Below are 9,326 nucleotides of genomic sequence, written 5' to 3'. Positions count from 1 at the left end.
GAGATTGGAATAAGATTTCTTAATCATCCAGCCTCAGTTTTCTCAGCTGCAAAATGGGGATAATAATACTTCTTATGTAATGATGTCTCGAAATAAGAAGCTCACAGAAAAATGGCCTGAAATTTTGTAAAATTTCCTGTAATTTGGAAAATCCAATGTTTTCTGACAAGTAGAAAGTTATGCTACAGATTTTGGGGAAGAATACCATAGAGGTGATGTGTCCTCATTGCATCATATCAGAGGGTGCATGATGTCAATATGCCTTGTAACTGGGGATGTCAAACTTGGTCACTTGGTTAGTGTGATGTCTGGGTTTTCCTACCAGATGGTATCTTTTTCTTATTTACTCTATTTGTTAATGAGAATCTATAAGTCCAGCCCACACTTATGGGGAGAGAAATTAAGGTCCACCTTGTAGAAGGAAGAGTATCAAAGAATTTGTGAGCATAACTCACCACAGTAATTAACAGGCATTTTGAGGAAGATATCTGGAAACTATGTTATTTTTCCTTAAACTTTCACCCACTAATTTTAGCATTCAGTTGTGCCTCCTGCCTACAAAGCATTTCTGTGTTATTTTAACAGTTATTTCCCTAATTTGGTCTACATTTATTAGTCCAAAAGGAGGAGTTGTTTCATCACCTCCATTTATTTACTTATTCAATCACTCATTTATAGCTGCATGAATGATAAATATTTTTTTATCCTTTGAGATGTAACCCAGTACTAACATGTCAGGGACCCTTTCAGAGTGACTTGTGTCCTTTGACATGACCCCATAATTACTTCTGAGCACTTCTTTAGTTTCTGGTATAGAAACCATGTAGGGACACTGTAGAAATAATATGCTCAAAGTTCACCTTGTATTTTCCTTGCCCCAGCCTCGAGCCAACCAGTAAAAAAAAATCCCATCACCTTTCATTGGAGAATGGTATTTAGAAACCATGGTCTGGACACTAGATGTGTTCACTGCTATTGGGGTGTCATTGTTTCTGAATGCTATCAGTGAATAAAGTTAGGAATCACGCATGTGTATTAACTCATGTGAATCTCCTCTGTGTGTGTGTGTGCACATGTATATTCCTTTCAGCATCATCACCAGTAGGTTCTATTGGTGTCTCTAACACAAATCCATTGCAACAGGATTCATTCTAGCCCTCTTCTCTTGGTTATTGGTAACTTCATTTTTTCTCCAATAGTAAAAAATCTGACTCATTATGTACAAAAATCATACTCAATATATTGTTCAATCCCAGTATATATATGGATTAAGAATTGCTAACTAGTACTCCCACAGAAAATGAATTTACAAGTGAGAGGGCAGTGTTGAATAGTTCTTGCTATCTCTTGCTTCATATCATCTAGTCAAAACATTGCTTTTCATAGTGATTTAGATCAGAAACAATATTTTAAAAGATGAGACCCAAATTTTAAAACACACACACTCTTTCAGCAGGCAATGTCAAGTTGAAGATTTTATATATCAATATGTAAGGATACATGTGTGAGAATGTCTATTGTAGCTTGACTTGAGACAGTGGAAAATGGGAAAAAGCTAAAATGCCAATTAGCAGGGATCACATTTTGGCACATGAATGTAATGGCTCACGTATGCAGTCAAATGTTCTGCAGCCATGAAAAGCAATAAAACCTTTTCATTTGAGATCATTTGGAAATTTAAACTACAAAAAACATGTGAATTATAGAATGATTTCTTTGGTGTTAAAGAACTCAGTATACATATACATCTGTACTTGTATACACACAAAAATGAGTGTATTTTTTATGTGTTCAGCCTGAGCCTCTTGAAAGGTTGGAGGAAGCAACCAAGAGACACCAGCAACAACTGGATTTTGCATTCTTTTCTACGCAAGCAGATGTCTGCCTGAGGTTCTTTATTTGGCATTTGAAACCAACTTCCTGGAATCCACGTCCTCACTATGAACAAGCAATAGTGTCCCAGAAAACTTGTTCTTATGGAGGAAAATCCAGATAAGCATGATGGACTTGTTCTGCCAGCTTCATAAAACACACATTTTGCATTAAGAGGCAAGTCCTTTATAACTGAGAGTTGAAGGGATGTCAGTGAGTGAGTGCACCTAGAAATAATCTCTCCTGGTAAAATTTAGGTATTTGAAAAAAGCCACCTGTAAAACACTATTTGTTCTTCAAATGGTTTGGGATGCTTCTTTTCCCTCAAAGGAAGAAAGTAGAGTAAAAAAGTGAAAACGTCATGGACTGTGAAATCTGATAGAATTGGTTTTTCAATTTCATTCTGCCACTTACAGCTATGGCAAGTCACTAAATCATCACCTGTAATGTGATCCTGGCACAACAAATATGGTTTTCCCTTTTCCTCTTCCCTCTTCCTGTGTTTTGGTACTACCCAGTTATCTAACAACAAACCATTCTAAAACTTCATGGATTAAAATAACATATTTTCAAATTAAAGTGAGGTGATAAACTGAAGAGAGCTCAAATGAGCAGAAATCGCATTTTTTTGTAACTAGCAGAGAATTGAAATTTAGGGAAGGAATGCACAGGTGAGGCCAGTGAGGGTTTGGGGCAGGCTGTACTTACAGGCAAGGAGAGCAAAGATGGAAGAATACAGCCAGACACCAAACGGTAAGTTCGTTGGCTTGAAGATGGGGAGAGATTCTGGGTGGGTGCTCATGGGTTAGAAAATAAGTCTTGATCTTTATGGGAAAGCAGCCTCTCAATTCTTTTTTTTTTTTTTTTAAGATTTATTTATTTATTTATACAAGCACTGGGGACAGTCAGAAGCACGAGAGGGTGAGAGAATTCACCAGAGCCAGAGTGGGGAACAGAACAGGCAGACGGACAAAGTACACTGCTGAGGGGAGCAGCGGGCGGCAGAAGAAGACTGCACGCCATGTGGGACCCTCGCCTGGTGGCCGGGGATTGAACCGGTGCTGCAGAGGCCTAGGGCAGCTTCGCAACCCAGCACTCAATCACTGCGCCATGGGGGAGGCCCAGCCTCTCAATTCTTAAGGTCCACTACTCTCAGGGCACATGCATGAGAATCTTCATTCCTTATCCTGTAGCTCATTTTTCTGTTGAAATCCTTCACAACATTCCTTTTGCTCAGGGCTAGAGGAGTTCTGATGTGGCACCTGTTATTCTCACTCTTGTATTATTCTCTCCTCTGGACTGGACCTAGTGACTTGTCTCCAGTGAATAGAAATGGCAAAAGGATGTGATGTCACTCCGTGATTAGATTGTAAAAAGGAATATACTATCATTTTCCCTCTATCACCTTCTTGACTTGCAGGTAGTAAGCTGCATGCTGGAGAGACCCAGCTGACAAGGAATTGCAAGCTAAAACTCAATGGGCTTTAAGGAACTGCACCCTGCTGGCAACCAGCTGAGGAAGCCTGAAAATGTATCCTTTCCTAGTAGGTCTGGGAAGGGTTAAAGCCTTGGTCACTGTCTGATTACAGCCCTGAAAGACTGACATGGAGGACCTACCTATGCCATGTCCAGGATACTGGTCAACAGCAGCAACAAAAGGAAATGTTTCAAGCCATGGAGTTGTGGGGTAACTTGTTATGCAGAGGTAGATAACTAATACCACAGGATCCTGCAATTTGGGGACCACTCAGCTAGGGATAACTTGTCTCTCCTTGCCTCATTGTCAGCTGGTTGGGTGTGGAAGTTCAGTGAAATCATGCGCATGTTCCCAGCTTCCTGCCTTATCTGGCTGAGACCTTACTTAGGTTTTGGCTAGAAAACACGCATGCAGGCAGACCTCTCCTGTCTCGCCCGCTGCTCCCCTCAGCAGTGTATTTCGTCAGTCTGCCTGTTCTGTTCCCTGTTCTGTCTCTGGTGAATCCTCTCACCCTCCCATGCATCTGGTCTGTACCCTGGTTCTTGTATGAGTAAATAAATAAATCTTTAAAAAAAAGAAAACACGCATGCAGCCTGTCCATGAGGCCAAAGAGTAAGGGGGAGGGAGAGAATAAAGGAAATGTGTGTGTGTGTGTGTGTGTGTGTGTGTAGGGGCGGGGGAGAAAGAGAGCGAGCAGCACAGAAATAAGAATTACAAAATAGATGAGTGTAATAAAAATATGGAAAGAGGAAGAGAATAGGAACCATGAAATGTAAGAAAGCAAAGACCCAGTACCACTCAAAATAAGGCAGAGTATAGCAAAGTGTTTTAAAGATAGCTATATTAAGATACATACTTCACACACCAAGCAATTCATCCATTTAAATATTGTAATCCAGTGGTTTTTACTATGTGTATCAAGTTGTGCACAATCAATTTTAGAATATTTTCATTACCCCCAAAAGAAATTGTTTATCCATTATCAGTTTCTTCCCTTCTCCTTCTACCCTCCCAGCATTAGGAAACCTCTAAGCTATTTTCTACGGCTATAGATTTGCCTGGTTTAGCCATTTCATGTAAGTGAGTTCTTACACTATGTGGCCATTAGTAACTGTGCCTCTTGATAACAATGATTTCAAGATTAAGTCAAGATTAATTAAGGCATGTCAATACATCATCATTTTTTATGGCTGAATAATATTTTATTGTATCGATAAATCACACTGTATATATCCATTCATTAGTTGATGCAGATTAGGTTGTTTGCAATTGGGGCTATTATGAATAATGCTGATATTAATATTCATATACAGGTTGGAATTGCTGTGTCATATGGTAACTCTACATTTAACATTTGGAGGGCCTGACGAGTTGTTTTCCAGAGTGGCTGTGCCACTTTGCATTCCCACCAGCAATGTATGAAGGTTCCCTCCACATCCTCACCACATCCTCTCTTTTTGATTCTAGCCATCCTAGTGTGTGGGAAGTGGTAGCTCGCTGTGGTTTTGATTTGCATTTCCCTAATGGCTGATGCATCTTTTCATGTACTTTCATCCATTTATAAATATTCTTTGAACACGTGTCTCTACAGATCCTTTGTCCATTTATAAATTGGGTTATTTATTCTTTTATTGTTGAGTTGTAAGAATTCTTTATATTTTCTGGATACAAGTTCCTTACCAGATACATGATTTGCCAATATAGCTAACCATTCTGTGCTTTTGGATTTTTTTTTCATTTTTATCATGGTCTTGTTTGCATGGCAAAAGTTCATAGTTTTGATAAAATCTTTAATTTATCTTTTATTTTGCTACATGCACTTTTAGTGTCACATCTAAGAAGATTTTCTTAACTCAAGACTAATTTTATTCCTATATTTTCTTTTAAGAATTTTATTGTTTTAGCTCTTACACTTAAATCTTTGATTGAGATAATTTTTGAGGATGAGTAAGGGAGGGGTCCAACTACATTTTTTTTGTAAGTTACTATCTTTTTTAAGTAATAAAGTTATAAATCCATCCTTTAAATACTGCTTTTCTGGATCAAGCAAGAGAAATTGGGATCCACTTTCCCTAAGCTCAACCACGTTTTAAACATAAGATTTCTATGACTACGGCTCCTTCTTCACGCTCTACTTGTTGATAATGTGAATGTGGGCACATTTCTAAAACAAGTAATTGTATAGAAAGACTTTAGTTATTTCATCTGTAAGTACAGGACAGTGTGATTTTCCACCCTGACTGCTTATTACATAGAATCTTCTAGAAGTTTTACAAAATGTCATGTTAAAGTTCTGCATCCAGATATTCTGACTTAAGTGGTCTGGGATAGTGTCTGAGCACAGGTGTTTCTCCAGTGGCCAAGCACCATTCCTAGCTGCACCTCCATATCCTCTGAAAAATGAGAGGGTGAGTAGATCTCCAAGGACCTACTACTGGACACCAGTCAGATTGTTGTCTTCCCTAAATTACTTCTCAGCTCCATCCATAAAGGTGTGTTAGGAACCGTCTTGTCTCCATCTTAGCTACAGGGGTGAGCACATTGACTCAGGTTGCACCAGCTCTTCCTGCCCTTGACTGTTACAAACAGAGGAGCATGGGAACTTGGGAGGAAGTTGGGAACAGAGATCTAACTCTAAGAAACTCATTGTCAGTTACAAATGCAGCAGGACATTGTCTCCTTTTTCCCTGTCATGTCTTTGTGTTGTGGACAGTGGCTCAGAGCCGTGCACGTGGCGAGTGCAGGTGGAACATTTATGGAATGAATGTGATGTGGGAATGCTCACCTCCCCAGTGTTCTAGAATTCAGGGCTAAAAGAGAGGGTTCCAAGCATGTGTTTGGGAAGGGTATACTGGTGGCTGGAGGGAGGGGGTAGCATGGAAGAGGTGGATAGAAATGAAGTCAAAGGTACCTAAAGCGGCTGATGGCCTGGAAGGTGTTCTGTTCTGTCTTGCTTCCTCAACCTCCCCCCACCCCATCCCTCATGGCCTCTGGTCTCCATGCCATGGTTCATGTCATTTCACCTGCCACCCTTTAAGGACCCAATGACCGTGAGTCCCATTCCCAGTAATGTCTTTACCGGCCACCCCAATGGTAAGGGGCCTTCCCTCAGCGCTGCACACGCTCCATTTCTTGTTAGCGTCTGGTGTCCCTGCCTGGCTCTGGAAGGGCAGGATCTTCCTCATTCCTGCCTCCCCGAGCCTGGCACATGGTAGCACTCAGGGCACATGTGCTCATGAGTGGCCTGGACCGAGTAAACCGATGCCAAAGCTGCATGGAGAGGCCTGCGGGAACCTTCACCTCTGCTTCTATCCGTCTTAAAGCAACGCGGGTTATTGATAAAAAATCGTTCAGGTCTGGGGCTCCTAGAGAATCAGTCCATAATCCCCTAAACCACAAAGACCCTCTCCGTTTTTAAAGCCTCTCCTTTCCCACAGGCTTTGGTGGCTCCATTGGCAGAGGAGTTTACCCAGCTGTCACCACGGTAAATAGGAGTAAGGGTCTGGACCCAGGGAGTGGGACTCATTTCTCCAGACCATGAGGGTGGTGGCCAGGATCAGGTGAGGGATCCCTGGGATGAGTTACCTGAAACCCTTGTAGATGAACGGACGTATTGGGGAGAGGGGATGGGTTGTCCAAGAGTGCTCTGAAGCTATATGACAATAGTGTCCGTGCTGGGGCATTTTTCTGGATAGAGGATCAGTGGTTTTCATCGGATTTTAAAGAGGGTTGTGGATTCTAAAAGGTTAAGGCAGCTGGCTTGGACTCTCTCTGTTGGGGTCCCCTTGGCTTTAGGATTTTGTACTTTTGAAATAATAGGTTGGCTCAGGAGTAGAGGCCCAGGAGTGGAGATGCAGGTGGTGGCTGATTTCTTAGGGCCACCTGGTGGTGTCGGGGTGCATAGCACTCTATGGGCAATGGGGGAAACCCTGGACCTTGTCCTGTGTGGACAAATCCTAGAAAAGTGTCTGGGAGAAGTTTCTGGAATCTGGCTGGCTTCTCTCTCCAGGGGGTGAGAATAGTGCTGGTCCAAAGCTGGAAGGGAGGGCCTGGCTAAGGCTGGACCCACCCCCCTCACCACTCATTCTGTGCTCGGCTCCCTCTGAGCTCCCTGGGGAAGCTGTGCGGGAGTCAGAGCAGGGACCCAAGCAAACCTAGGTCTCATCTTATGGACTGTGTGCCAGTGGTGGCTCTGGGTGGGGAGGGAGAAGTTTCTGGAAGAAGTGGGGAGAGAAGGAACCTGGGCCAGACTTGGGAAGAAAGACTGAGATTTGTGTAGCTCAGTGGGCTTCTCGCAAAGCAACTCCTTCACTTCCCCCATCAAATCCACTTCCATCCTGAGAGGCAGGCACTGTTGACACCCAATTCACAGGTGAGGAGACCAAGGCCCAGAGAAGTGATGGGACTGGCCTAAGACCACACAGCTAGACTGTCTACTGCAGGTGAGTAACTCCACCTCTCCCAGCCTCCTCTCCTGGAAACCCCAAGGTTAAGAACTTGGACTGGGTTTGCATGCTTCCGGCGCAGACAGTTCAGGCTGGAAGGCAAAGGCCCTGCCTGTGTTCAGGCCTTCAGTGCCTTCTGTTGTGCAGCAGCCCTTAGGACCAGGGCCTCGGGGGTCTGGAACAGAGCAGGAGGCCCAGGCCTGTTCCTCATGCTGACCTTCCTGAGGCAGAAGGGCCCCATCCCCATAGCAAGACATAAAACAATGTGGCCCATCACCCTAGCAGGTGTTGGAGACTGAATATAATAGGAGCAAGGAAATGTCTGACCTTGGGTGACAGCCATGAAATATCACTGGGAGGAAGCCCCAGGCCTCTCTGCCTTCTCAGTTTCTTGCCACTTCTTTGACAAGGGACTCTCATCTTCACTCTGAGTTTGAAGTCTTCCCCTTCTTTTTCTCCCCTCACTCATGGACCTCATTGCATTGGACTCTGTATTGTATTGGCCCTTTTGCTGATTTGCAATCCCCTTGGGCTCTGAGCGCCTGGGGCTCAGGGTGGGGCCAGTTTGGTCCTACTTTACTCTGGCATTCCGAGTGGTCAGGCCCTGCTCAGGCACATGGTAGGTGTTACCCAAAAAAATGGATCTGAAGAGAAAGTGATCCAATTTTACTGTGTCACCAAGAATTGTGGGGCAGTTTCTTACCTGGACCAGGAATGTGAGCTGCCCACTGTAGAGCAGACATCTGTCTGGCTTGCTAGAAAGATGGAAATGAATAAGGCTCCCTGGGTCTTGCCCAGGTCCCCAGCAGGAGTGGATCTCCTGGCAGCAACAGACATGAGCAATTCCAAGTCCCTGTTGGGCTGTGTCACTGCAAGTCTGACCTTGCAGGGTATTCCCGGTGGGGTTTGTGAAGTTCATGGTAATCCCTGGGGAAGGTTTCTTTATGGCACCATTGCTCTCCTTTTTCTCTGGGTCAAGAAAACAGTTCACTCTCAGACTTTAAGTAAATTTTAAATAGTTATTCAATCGTAAACACATGAAAAAGAACATTATTTGCATGAACAATTTACGCATGCACATATACACCTACTGTGCATCAAGCTTCAGACATTATTTTTATATGTTGCATTTTATTATTATTAATTTCAAAATATCATATTTCCATTGTAATACTTTGAAACCTCCCATGTACTTTCCTGAAATCGTTTCCTCATCTTCAAAGAAAATTTAATGTTTATAGTTTCTTTTATTCTTTATAATTTATCATATATATGTCTCAAAAAAGATATTATTTAGCATGGGAGGGGAGGTCCCTCCCCAAGTGCAAGCCCCCGGCACAGTGGGTCAGACACTAAGGTCACCTGACTAATACCTAATCACACCAGCCCACACCAGTGACAGGCAGACCTGTCAGCCAGGCACCCTCTCTGCTTCTCTGGTCAGGAAGTCCAGCCTCAGTCTGTGTTGTGGAAACTCCCTTCTGTCAGTTAAAGTGCCCTCCTTGGCTGCCCATTAGATGGGGAAACTGAGG

The sequence above is a fragment of the Talpa europaea genome (genome assembly GCF_964194135.1).
Source record: "Talpa europaea genome assembly, chromosome: 13".
Lineage (NCBI taxonomy): Eukaryota > Metazoa > Chordata > Mammalia > Eulipotyphla > Talpidae > Talpa > Talpa europaea.
This window is presented reverse-complemented; position numbering follows the sequence as displayed.